This window comes from Prionailurus bengalensis, chromosome C1 (assembly GCF_016509475.1).
Source record: "Prionailurus bengalensis isolate Pbe53 chromosome C1, Fcat_Pben_1.1_paternal_pri, whole genome shotgun sequence".
In the NCBI taxonomy this organism is placed as follows: domain Eukaryota; kingdom Metazoa; phylum Chordata; class Mammalia; order Carnivora; family Felidae; genus Prionailurus; species Prionailurus bengalensis.
In genome coordinates, this window is record NC_057345.1 from 202181547 (window position 1) to 202195216 (window position 13670).

The following is a 13670-nucleotide window of genomic DNA, read 5'->3' on the forward strand; positions in this document are numbered from 1 at the left end:
ATGAACAGGACTGCTGTTATTTAATTTTTTAATGTCTATTTTTTTGATGGGGGAGGGAGAGAGAGAGACAGAGAGAGACAGAGAGAGAGAGAGATTGGGGGAGGGGCAGAAAGGGATACACAGAATCTGAAGCAGGCTCCAGGCCCCTAGCTGTCAGCACAGAGTCCGATGCAGGGCTTGAACTCATGGACTGCGAGACCATGACCTGAGACGAAGCGGGACGCTTAACCAACTGAGCCACCCAGGCGCCCCTGTTATTTATTTTAAAACTTGGGAAGAGGGTCTGTGGGTTTTTAACAACCTGAGTAATTGTTATACGAGATGTCCTCTAGGTTGTGGGTAGGAAACAGGGAGATGCGAGCTGTAGGGACAGATCAACTGAGCAGGGCAGTTTAGGAAAGCCATGGAAAGACTCTTGAGCTTTAAAAATTAGGAGAAAGGGGATTGGTATTTCAGCTGGAGAATAGGATTCCTTGTCCAAAATAATAGTTTCAAGGGAAAACTCATCCCAGTTTCTAACCGACATAGGAAATCACCTCCTGGTCTCCCCATTGGCTCACTGCCCCAGCATCTCTCTCCCCTATTACCATTCTTGCTCTCCTCTCCCTCTCTCTCCTCCACTCTGCTCAGATATCACTTCTCTGGTGCCTTGCTTCCAACGTCTTCTGGGCAACCTGGAAAGAATCACCAATCATTGGTCCTTGATAGTCAAGGATGAAGAGAATGGAACCAAGTTCTGACAGATTCCCAGAGCTCGGGTCTCTTGCATATGCCTTCCTTCTACCCGAGACTTCAGCATCCATCATTCTTGACAGTTGTTTGCACAGGGAGGCTCCTCCAAATCTGCAAATCCCAGGTGCTCCAACAGGGCGGGCAGCTTGCCTGCAGCACGGCAACGTATCTGGGTGTCTATCTTGACACGTGCACCTGCAATACTGAAGGCACGTAAATGAGACATTACTGATTCACACTGAAGTTGGTTATTCCAACAGCTTCCTCCACTGCACCCTGGCCGCCCCCATCGCCACCGCACCAAAAATGAAATAGCGTGATTTCATACTCTCTCATGTATAAAAGACACACAATAGATGATATCAAACCTTCCAGGCTCCCCTGGCCATCCTGAAACATTGATTATTGTAGACCCAGAAACAGCTAAAGACATTACCAATTTTATTCTCCTATTTCCAGTCAATGCTCCATTCAGATAATCTCAGGAGGGAGTTTGTATACGATCTTCTGTAGAAATTACCATGGAAGGAGGCTTTGTGGCGTTCTTGGCTCACTTGTTCAAGTACTTTGCATCCTGACAGTTTGGCAAAGCTTCATAATTATAAGGACACTTGTGTGGGGGCTGTTCGGCATCCATTTTCTCTATTCTCTGATAACACCATGCTAATTTCATGTGGTGTAATTATCCATGGGTTCACCTTGGTCTCCATAAAGTCTTGTCCTTGACTAACCCGCAGGTGTCCTGTTTTGGTTGGTGATCTGTCCTGGTTCAACCAAGAGGTGGGTCCAGGACCAGGCTATGCCAGCCAGATTGTCTCTCCTGAGAATTAGCTGAAGTGAGTAAGCAAGCTGAACCACACTGGGGGGCTCCACAGAGGGATCCTGAGCACATGGACTTCCCTTTCCGCTCCACAGAGATGCCCTGACCTACCTTGGATCCAGCCTTTCTAAACTTGACTTCCATCTTTTTTGTTTGTTTGTTCCTCTGAGTCCCTATGTTAGCCCCCAAATAATCCCTACTCCCCACCCCCCCCCCCCCAGTGGGTTTTGTCATTGTTTGTGTGGTACATCTTGTGTTTTCCTTCAAGTCTGTCAGGGTGAGTTCTATTCATGGCTAACCAAGGCAACTTATTTAACTTGACGATGCTTATACTTTCCCTAGACAAGGGTATTTACATACCGTCCATATATTGGACTAGAAAAATCTGATCGTAAGTATCTGATCCTTTCCCCATTTCCAGATCCAAAATTCCAACTGGACTAGACTTCTCCACCAGGATGCACATAGCCAGGTCTTGTACCCTAAGCCTATAAATTTCTTCAACAGGTGCTGGGTACCAGTCACCATGCTGGGTACTAGAGATTTAATCCAAGGCTCTTTCCTCAGGGAGCTCCCTGTTCTAGTGTGTGGCACAGAGGAGGGAACACTCCGTTCAACACTGTGTGCTAAGTGTCGCACCCGAGGAAAACTGAGGGGGGCTCCCACGGGAGCAGTGAGCGCGTCTGTCTGCTCACTAGCTATCCCAGGAAGAGAGCCTCGCAGGTTGGAGCTGCCCACAGGGTTGTGCATGAATGCGTTCTGATAAGGATCGCCTCCTGAGGTGGGGGCCCGCCCTCCCTGCCTCGTGCCCTTTGCCCCAGTCCCACCAGTGACACTGGACGCCATCAGTTCTCAGAACACGTGCTGTTTCAGACCCTGGGCCTTTGCACATGAGGCCTGAGTGCTCCCTCTTCTCTCTTACGCCTGGCCAGCTTGTCACCTTCCATAGTCTAAGCAAGGGGGTCTCCCTCGACCCTTCCTGTATGCCCTGCTTGCCCGCGTTCTTCCTCCTTCCCTCCTCCTCCTCAGCTGAGCCCGGCTCCCCTCTTCCCGTCCACAGGAGCCTCTCCAGCCTGCTGTCCTAGTCCTTCCTACCAACACTGCGAGATCTAGCAAATAATAATATAGGCCGTCCAGTTAAATCTGCATTTCAGATAAACAACAATTTTTTTCTGGCGTACGTGTGCCCCATGCAGTATTTGCACATACTTGTGTGAAAATTTTCCTTGTTCTCCTCTCCCCACTGGGGTTTGGCCCCTGATTATCCCATTTCTCCCCGTTCGCATCACTGTGAAACATTCCTTCCCCCGTCTCTCCACCACGTGCCATGACCCACTTGCTCACCTCTGTCCCTTAGGCCCTATCTGCCACCCGTGCTTCTGGGCCAGAGTCCATTTGACCTGTGGGTACAGCTGCTGCCTTCGCAGCCCCCCACTCCCCCCACCAGGAGCTACAGGAGCACCCTGGGGGTGGACCACAGAGAAGGAAAAACTTTTTCCTCTGCTCTATCACTGGGGGTCGGTTTCCTTCCTGCCTCCTCCCTTTCGCCGTCTCTCCCAAACTCAGGAACTTCAGGAGAGGGCAGTAGCTCCATCACTGGGACGGGGCTGGGCGAGGGCAGGTCTAAGGATGCACAGCGAGGAGTACTTGCTGCTAAGTAACGCTATTGTGTCTTAGGTTCCGGATTCTTCATTGAGCACTTACTAATATCATCTTGCTTAAAAACCAACCAACTCACTTAATCCCCATAAGAACCTTATGAAAAGGTTAGTAGTGTCCCCATTATACAGATGAGGACACCGAGCTTAAAAGGTGAATTACTGGATCCAAGGAGCACAGCTGTGAATCAGGGGGTGGCGTGGGGCTGGGAGCCAGGCAGTCTTAGCCACAGCTTGTGTCTTCACCCTGCCACCCTGCCAGCCTGCCTGTGCCAGAACAGGGCTGAGGAACACAGTGGGCACATCTTGGTACCACCCCATCCTGTCTATGCAACGGAAGAGTCCTTCTGGGCAGTGACTCTGGATATACAGATTCTTATTTTTGCCTGCTTTCTCTGCTGGCTTACCCCTTCTCTCTTACCCCGGGGGTTTCCCCAGCCCTGCGAGCTAGTTTTGGAAGCCGTATCTGGAAGAGACCCCATCTCCCCACGCCCAGTAGGCCCGGAGCCATGCTGGGTGGGTGTGCTTTTGGAGATTTGGCTTGAGATCTCGTGCAGCCCACAGATGCTGGGCGGGTGGGGCCCTCCCCTCAGGGGACTTAAGACTCTGCCCTTGCTCTGTGTACCTGGACCTTGGGAGTCGTCTAGCTCTCACGTGTGAATATATCCACTTTTCATGGCTGAGCCTTTGCTAATTGCCAAGGCTGTTTCTACCTGGTGTTCATGTGTGCGTCCCACATGAATCCTGAGTACTTTCTCCCCACCTGCCATGTTACCCTCAAGAGGAATCACAGGATCGCAGTGTTAGCCTTAGATTTCAGTGAGAGATCATCTTATCTAACTTCCTCATTTTCCAGATGAGCAAATGGAGGCCTAAGAAGAGTTGGAGATATGATCAGGCTCGCAGAGTGAGCGGTGACTTGTCTTATCTGGAAATACGGCTTGAAGAAAGGAATCCAGAATTCTGAGGGCATTGGTGGGTGGGTCGGTTTATTCTGATGACAAACTGTGGCCTGGAGGGTGTGAGAGAAGGCAGAGTTGAGTCTCATGAACATTGTGGTTTGGCTATCAACCATGTTCCACATCCTAGGGTAGCTCAGGGCATCTGCCCCTCATGTGATCCACATTTCTGGAGCCGTTTGTGTCTTTCTGAGGATTGTTCATAGAGTGGGCTCTTTGGGGACCCAGGGAGGAGTGGTCAGAGGGAGACTGGCCAGTCACCAGGAGGCGAGATGGTAGGAGGGCTTTGCACGTGGCTGGGGGGGATGGGAAGATCCGTGAGGTCCCATCACACCCCGGATTCTACAAACCTCTGTGAGCTGGGACTCGAACCCAGGCCTGGAGGTGTTGTGTCATTTGTGTTGGTGTTTTTCAGGTGGGGCATGCTGCCTGTGCTAAGGTGATTAAAGTCCTCAAAAGTCCCCGTGGCCATCCCTCTGCCTCGTTAATGTTCCTAGGCTGAACGAAGTCTGTCATGTTGGGCAATATCTCCAGGGTAGTAGATTTGGTCTTCGTGGGGCCCCGTGCCTTGGTTTCAGAAGCCCTCTTAAACCTCCTTCTTGAGGGCAGTTTGCATTCCTTCTTTTTGGTAGGTCATGTGGGAACATGAAAATCGCATGAATTAATAAGCATTTGTTGAGCACTTGCTGTATAATATCATGCTAATTTCAGGGGGGCACCTCGAAGAAGAAGTCAGGGGCTCACACATTCTTTAAGCTCTGACTTATGTTTGGGGGGGGTCACTATCCCTCCAGTTCCCTTCTTTCCAGGGTGCTGCTCTAGGGAGCACTGTTGTGGCCAGGTATGAGTGAGTGGTAGGGTGACTTCAGAATCTGCAGTGCTAGAGTGTTTCCCAGTCTGCTTGCTGATGAGAAGTCTGTCTCCTTTCGGCTAGGAATTTGCTTCTTATTCAAAGGTGAATCCTTCTTTTTTAAAATAATTTTTAAAAGTTTATTTATTTATTTTGAGAAAGAGGGAGCTTAAGGAAGGGAGGGGCAGAGAGAGAGAGAGAGAGAGAGAGAAAATCCCAAGCAGGTTCTGAGCTGTCAGTACAGAGCCTGACGTGGGGCTTGAACTCGTGAAATGGTTGAGATCATAACCTGAGCCACAGTCAAGAGTCAGACGCTTGACCCGCTGAGCCACCCCGGTGACCCAAAAGGTAAATCCTTCTAAGAGAGGTCTCATTTATGCTCTGATCAGTTGTAACCGATGTTTATGTTGATGTTGATGTTTATGATGTTTATGATGATGTAATAAGATCTTTTTTGTTATTTTCATACGATTATAAAAGTAACACCTGGTCACTGCGGGAAATATGAAATATATAGAAGATGCATCAACAAGGAACCCCACACCACCCTGTGCTTGTATAACTCAGAGACAACTGTGGAGTGTTTGTTCCGGTTTCAAATAGGTGTAGTGCTTAGTTTACCGAGAGGCATAGCTGTGTGCAGAGGCTAAAAGCAAGATCTCTGGGCAGGTGCCAACCAGTTACTAGCCCTGTGACTTTGGACAACGATGGACTTCTCCCTGCCTCAGTTGTTTCAGTCTGTAAAATGGGGATAATCATGGTGCCTATGCTCTAAGGCTGTTTTGAAGATTCAGTGAGCACTGCCCAGTTCAAGAAATGAGAGCCATCCAGGTTATTACTGCTGTTGGTATTGTTTGGTAACTCATAAGTAGCTAAGCCTCCCTGGGCCCCCTAGTCCTACCCGTTCCAACTTCTAAATCCTTGCTGGGCCATGTAGATTGTTCTAGAATTTCTTGGGAGATGATGGAGATGTTTATATCACTCTATGCAACAAATCCTGCCTTTCTCCCATACGCTTTAAACATCTGTGTGCTTTCTCGGACATTTTAATCCTGGTGGAAATTGTCTCATGGTCTCTTCTCTCTCTTTCCCAAGAAACTCTTCCTCAGCCTCTCCAGCCACCTGGCACTGAAACCTTCCCACCCCTTTGGAATCTCATCAGCTTACAATGCTAGCAGCTGCACTCAGTAGAACTAAAGAGCCAAATCCCAACCACACCCCGGGGGCCTCATTTCGTTTAACCATGTGTAGGTCAATTTACATGCATGTACAAGTTCATATGGATGCACCCAGGTAGACCTCCCCAAATGGAATCACGCTTCATATCCTGTTTGGTGTCTTGCCTTTTCTTTTTTTTTTTGCCAGTATACCTACCGTGAGCACTTACCATCATGTATGGCTTATCCAAATGGGGGAATACTATATAGTCATTAAAATAATTTTTAGAGATTCTTTTCTGATTCTAGTTTTCTTGTTCTTTTTGCTTTCGTTTTTATTTACTTACTTTTAAGTGTATTTGTTTTGAGAGAGAGAGAGAGAGCGAGCAAGCACAAGCAGGTGAGGGACAGAGAGAAGGAGAGGCAGAATCCCAAGGAGGCTTTGCGCTGTCAGTGCAGAGCTCAATGCGGAGCTCGAACTCACAAACCTTGAGGTTGTGACCCGAGCCCAAATCAAGAGTTGGATGCTTAACCGCCACCCAGGCGCCCCTGTTTTTGTTTTTAAGTAGGGAGAAAGCTTGAGGCTGCAGGCCCTGGAGGCAAGAGGCTAGCCGTGAAGGGAGCTGGCGAATCAGCTCCAAGCCCCCATACACAGTCTTCTAGAACCCAGCTCGCGCACATTTGCTTCACCATTCTTGTTCTCTTCCTGAAACTCTCAAGACGGTCGATTGGAACATGCTTTCCTAGATTTCCTGGCAACTCCTCTTCAGTATCCTCTGCCTGTTTTTCCTCTCCTACCCACTTTTAAAGACAGGTGCCCCTTAGTGCTCCCCCTTGGCCACCTCTCACCTCTTGCTTATCCAGTCCCCCCCCCCCCCCAGCCCAGGGCCACCTCCTTTCCTGCAGGGCCTTCAGTTGCCACTCGCATACCTAGGACTCCCAAAGCTTTTCCTGTAACCATGACCCTTTCCTGGGCTCCAGATCTCTGCCCTCACCCCTGATCTCTCCAGTTGCTGCCTCCCAGGCCCCGTCAAGTTCAACATGGCCAACGTGGAAGTCATCATTTCTGCCCCACACCTGCTGCCCCCATCTGGCCCTCTATTTCATTCAGGAAACGCCATTCTCTTCCACCTGCTTCTCAGGCTATAGACCATCCGTCTCTTCGCCCCTCCTTCCATGTCCAATCAGCGTGGTACATTTTTTATAAAAATTTATGTAGTCAATCAAAACTAGTACCCTTCATTTTGAAATTATGCTCATCCGATGTCTTTTGTATCAGAATGCTCTTAAAAGAAACAAAGAAATGTAGGAGATGATAGATGGTGGTTGTTTTCTTTTTCCTGTGTATGCTTTTAGCGTCAGGGAAGGTGACACAATTGATTGACCCTGAAATCCAGACCCCTTGCCCTTTTCTGTCTGGATCCAGTTTTGGGCGGGGGTCCACCCCATCCCCCTTATTAGAGGGCAATTCTGATAAGTCTAAGCCAGAAGTTTTCAAAGTGTGGCCATGAGACTCTTCCAGGGTGTCTGGGAGGTCAAAACTATTTTTAGACTAAGCCATTATTTGCCTTTTTCACTCTTATTCTTTTATGGAGTACACTGGATTTTTCCAGAGGCTAACTGTCATGTGATCTTGCAGCAGATTGAATGCAGAAGCAGATATGAGAACCCAGCTGTCTTCTATTAAACTAGAAATTAAAGAGATCTGCAAAAACGTGGAACAATGCCATACTTCTCACTAAACTTTAAAAAATAGTTATTTTTCATAACAAATGTTATTTATGGTAACATGTAGTGAGTTTCTCATTGTTATTTTAAAATGAATTGATAAATACGTATTTTTAAAACTTCCTAGTGTTAATTTTTCATGCAATACACATCGTAGATAACCCACCTACGCAAAAGCTCTCTGGGGTCCCCGGTAACTTCTAGAATTTTAAAAGGATCCCAAGTTGGAAAAATTTGAGAACCACTGGTTGAATCCGGTGACCGTTATCGGTTACGTCAGTGACCCAAATTAACCCAATCAGATTAGCTCACGGAAAGATTTATATTTCAGGTCTGGGGCAGAGATGTCTCTGCTTTTTCTCATCGGATGTGGAAACTCGTAGGCTCCGTTGCCACTGGTAGCCTCTTGCAACCATGTGGGAAAATATGGATGCTGTGGGTAGCTCTCGGGGAAAGGGAAGGGCCTCAGGGTCTGGAGGCTGAAGTGACCTTGTATGAAGCCACTCTGAGCCTTTCCAGAGACAAGAGGAATGAAATCTCCTCAATGTTGGGTTCAGTTCGAGTTGGTTCTCTGTTACCTGCCTCTGAAAACCCCCTTAATTGATATAACACTTACTTGGTATAATTCTACACCCGATTCCAGCATGCGTGTGGGTCTTCCGATGCCACCAAGCAATGAAATCAATTCTGACGCTACCTGGACGTAGTTTCAGATCCCACAGGTCAAGCGCTCACTGACTCCAGGGGGCCAGTTGCAAGCCCGGGTTACCACCTGTGCTTCTGACCTACCAAAGATTGGAGGTGCCCCCCTCCCCCTCCTTGGGTTCAATTAATTTGCTGGACCTGCTCACAGGACTCAAAGATACATTTTACTCACGAGATCACCTGTTTATTATAAAAGGATGTAGCTCAGAAACAGCCAAGAGGAAGAAATGTGTAGGGCAAGGTATGGGGAAAATGGCTGAGAGCCTCACGGCCTCTCCAGGTGTGCCACTCTCCCCACTTTGACACCTATTCTCTGGCCTCAGTGCTCTAGGAACCCCGTCCCTTCGGGTTGTTATGGAAGCTTCGCGCAGTAGGCATAATTGATTCAATCATTGGCCATTAGTGATGGAACTTCCTCCCCAGTCCCCCACCCGTCTCCCTTCATCAGAGGTCAATGGTGACCTCTAACTACCAAGTTGGTTCTCCTGGCAACCAGCCCTCACCCTTAGGTTCTTTCCAAAATGTACTTCATTGACCTAACAAAGGACACCTTTATCGTTCTCACTACTTAGGAAATTCCAAAGGTTTCAGGAGCATCGCGCCAGACATGGGCCCAAAGATCAAATATATATTTCTCATAAATCACAATATCCCTCTTGGAAAATGAGGGGTTGTTATTCCCACGTTGGCCCCAAACTTTGGAGGACACTTTACTGCCCTGAATAATCTATAAACCACCCCATTAGATGATCCTCAGAAGTGTGTCCAAGCATGAGGAAGCACCAGGAAGGAGGAAGGGCTGAGACGGAGTGGGGAGCAGAGAGTTGAGGCCACGTGACAAAGAAGGTTCACCACATATAGAAGTTCCAGTGCAGGGAGAGGGAGAAAGGTCAGACGCAGGGATGCCCGGGAATTTGGAGCCTCTGTGGGTCCTTGAGAGCCAGGCTCCTTGAGCAATAACCCTCTCCCTTCCATGTCCCCCACCCCCTCACCTCCCCTCTTTCTCCGGCTCTCTTCTCTGTAAACCCAACTGTCAACATCTGTTCGAGTGAGCTGACTCATGGTGACAGCTGGGAAAGTTTGCTCCGCTGCTTGACAAGTGCTGGATTAAACTTCGGTGCCCGGGGACAGAGGAGAGGCTTCTATCTCATATTCATGGCACCAAATGGAGAACAAAGGGGATGGGGAGGGGGAGAGGCACCTGTGTCACCTGGGTGACCGTCCCCAGTACCTTCCCCTTCTGTTGGCAATTGTGCTAGTTTCTATCTTGTCTCTTTGTTCCGGACTTTCAAAAGGTTTTGCACATCAATTTGGGTGTATTGGATGGGTTCCCATACCTTCTGAAAATAGCATTTTCGCCTGTTTAAAATAAGTCTGGTGTCAAGGGGCAATAATTGATGCTCCTCTCCACAGGACAGTCTGTATCCACGGCAGACATTTCCTGGGAGTGCTGGTTTGACTCTGCAAACTTACAGATACCTCTTGGGTTGGAAACCTCACAGTGAGTGAGGCTGTATAAAGGCTGAAAACGTTTGATTTTTTTCCTTGGGTTTTGGTGGGCAGCAAAGTGGGAGAGGAAGCGGAAAAAGAGCTTGGGGACATAAAAGGACAAATTGGACTTTTCTCTAATAAATTGCAAGTAAGACATTAAAGGTCTTTCTTGTTAGGAAAAGATCAAAGCTTGATAGAAGCTCCTTGCAATTTTTTTTTTTTTTTTTTAAACAAAAACTGCTACAAAAGACACAAAGCACATTAGACTTGGGCTAAGCCCCGGGGAAAGTTGATGTCCAAGTTAGGATAATCAAACAGAGTTTAATTTAGTCAGTTCTGGAATAAAACCAAGGCTGCATTCAGCAATATTTGAAACCAGTTAAAGGTTAGTGAATGAGATGCTCGGTTGTATTTAGATTTTTGCTTCTGTTTATTCGTGTCTTACATTGCACTCTAAATCACGCACCTTCTTTTTAACTGCAAAAGAAGGTCATTGTCATGCCTAATCATTTTATCATAGGTTTTAATTTAAAAAAAAAAGCATAAGAAATGGAAAAAGCAAGCTCTGACCTTTATTATTTACTTTTTCACTCTGAGGGGTCCTCAAAGCCAGAGGGTGTCTGTTAGTGGATTAGAACGAAACCACAGGATAATTACTTTCTGGGCTCTACCAACGCAACAGGAGTTGTTTTCTATTGTGAGAAATGCTGAAAAGTTTGCCCCAAAATTAAACCAATTAGGGTAATAAGGGGAAGAAGGAGAAGATTAAATTTATTTCCATCTGATTTAACTTATTAATTTCTCAGGGGAGAAGGATTTCCCTGCCGTTGACCTCCAGGTTTTAACCCATGAGCCCCTTCTGTTCTCGAAATGTACTTGGGATTTCATTCGTACCCAAAAGGCTGGGCATTTTGGGGGGCTCACAAACCTCTGATCTCGGGAAGTAGGTTTTGAAGAATGAGAGTCAGCGAACAAGTTAGTCAACAGATTTCTTGGAGCCCCTACTATGTGCCAGGCATGTTCTACAGTCTGGGGAGTCAGCGTGAACAAGTCAGAACACCTGGGCTCTGAAAGCTTATGCTCTAATGGCAGAAAACAGGTAATATACACATAAACAAAGAAGTCAGGGAAATAATTGATCAATGCTGGCAAGAAGACAGAATAGGGAAATGTGATAGAAAGTCACTTCCCAGCGGAGAGGACAGTAAGGGCAAAGGCCCTGGGGCAGGGATGCACTTGCTGTGTTTGAGAGAGAGAAAGAAGCCCTGTCTGACTGAGGGCTAAGGCAGCGAAGCATATAGTGTACCGTCTCCTCTGCTCTCCTACGCGTGGCCTTGCGGCCAAAACCTTTCAACCTTTGTCTCTGCCTGGTGATCCTGCCAAGCTTCCTATAGAGAAAAACTGCCCAGCAGGACTTTGTTGACTCTCACGGCTGGTCCTGCGGTTGGTGCCGGCCAAGTGGCAAGGAAACTGGTGGCTTCTTCTTCCTGGCACCTTAGGGACTATAGTTTTCTCATTAGGTGTAGGCCTTGGTTCAATCATAATTACATTGTTACGGGTGGTCGGCTCTGGGTAGGGTGTCCCGCTTTCACTTGCTGATAATGGAGTCCGCTTCAGCTAGTGTAGGCTGAGAGGGGTTTATTAAAGAGGTGTGGATGTATCACGGACCAACTGGGAGGGCAGAGGGAAAACGCTCTAGGATGAGCTTCCGGGAACGGCTCCTACAACCATACGGCAGAACTGGGCCCCAGCGGGAGCTCTTGCCTCTGCTCGGCTCGGAAACCTACCTGCTGAATCAGGAGGCCACAGCCGCAGCCGGCTCCAGTTAAACAGGCATCCCATACTGATTTTCTCTTCCCTAATAACTTCATTTCTTTTTTTTTTTTTAATGTTTATTTATATATTTTGAGAGAGAGCGAGAGAGAGAGCGAGTAAGGGAGGGGCAGAGAGAGGAAGAGAATCCGAAGCAGGTTCAATCCCACAAACCGTGAGATCATGACCTGAGCCAAAATCAGGAATAGGATGCTTAACCAACTAAGCCACCCAGGCACACCTCGCCCCTCAATAACTTGATTTCAAATCAAGTTAGAGGTCCCAAGTCACACCCCAAACCTTAACTGTGTGGGGCATCTGAGAAATGTAGTTTTGGGGGTTCTAGCCTCTGCAGTTGGAGGAAAACCTGTTGGAAGCTGGAATGGGCACTGAGCGAGGCAGTCTACTAACCCACCCCCCCAACCCCCCCCCAGCTAAGTGTGGGCTTATGCCAACTGCATTCTGGCGTGGGGCTCAGTGACCCCGGCAGCTCGCTCTCCTGAACACCAAGGCTCGGACGGCTGTAAAGCCACAAGCAATTTTCCTTTTCAGGTCCTGCATTCAGGGGCGTGCGCCCCCAGGCCAGATTTGACGTAGGTTGGGCCGGTTTAACCTGACGGGGATTTGGAGGTGCTCAGAGGAAAAGCCCATGAAAAGAGCTGACGTGTGGCCTCCAAGCCCCAGGAGTGGGCAGGCCGTGATTGCTTCTGACCATTTTCACAGCTGCAATATCAACACGGAGCTTGACATGTAGTAGGCCCTAAATAAACATTTACTGAACAAACGAGTAAATGAGACGAAGAATAGGGTGAGGAGCCCTTGGCTACGAAGTAGGGGGCAGAATCATTTGAGCCCGTGTTGTGTTCGATAAATGCTGATAATGCTCCATACGTGCCCGGCGCTGTGCTAAATGCTTTACAAATACTAACACATTCAATCCTCCTAGTTCCTCGAGGAGGTAGGCACTTTATTAATCCCATTTAAAAACTGAGATACAGGGAAGTTGTGTTACTTGTCCAAGAGCGCACAGATAAGAAGGGGGGTGGGGAGACAGTCCTTCTGTCGCTTATAGGGTTTCTCTGTTATTGGTGTGTCCCTTACAGACAGTTCCCCGTGCCCACCTGATGATATGAAAATAAATGTGTATAGTAAGGCATGGGGGATTTGTTGTTACTATACCGAAATCCACGGATCCTTAGTCTCTCTTTCTACTTCCTCGTCCTCTTCCGGCTCCTCCGGGCCAGGCCTTGTCCCTCTCCCTTCCCTAAGTTGCACTGGGTTTTGGTGCCGTTTCAGTTCCCAGGAGGGTCAGATGGGCCCCTCAGCCGGGGGCCTGCTGAGCCTCCAGGAGGCCATACCTCCCTGGAAAAATCCCGACACGGTGCAGGGCCTGCGATGGCCCCTGTGGTCCTCCTCTGACTGCCTGACGATGGGGGTGTCCTAGAGCTCTGGGGTCTCTCCCGGAAACGCTAGAGAGACCACTGCAGCAGCACAGGGCATCCTGTCCCCTACTGTCCACTAGGGCCAGCTGCCAGGCTCCTCCTTGGCCGGTTTATTTTAGGGTAACGGGTGCCTTGGAAAGGCCAGGATGGAGCGCTGTTGAAACTCCTATGTAGGGCAACACGCTATCTGCAAACGCTCTGGAGAGCTGGCTTTTCGTACAGGGGCAGCGAGGGTTATTTGCAGAAACAACAGGGATTCTTCTGGCAGCCTGACAGATGACACAGGGCCGTGGGGGAAAGCATCCTTTCTGCCAGC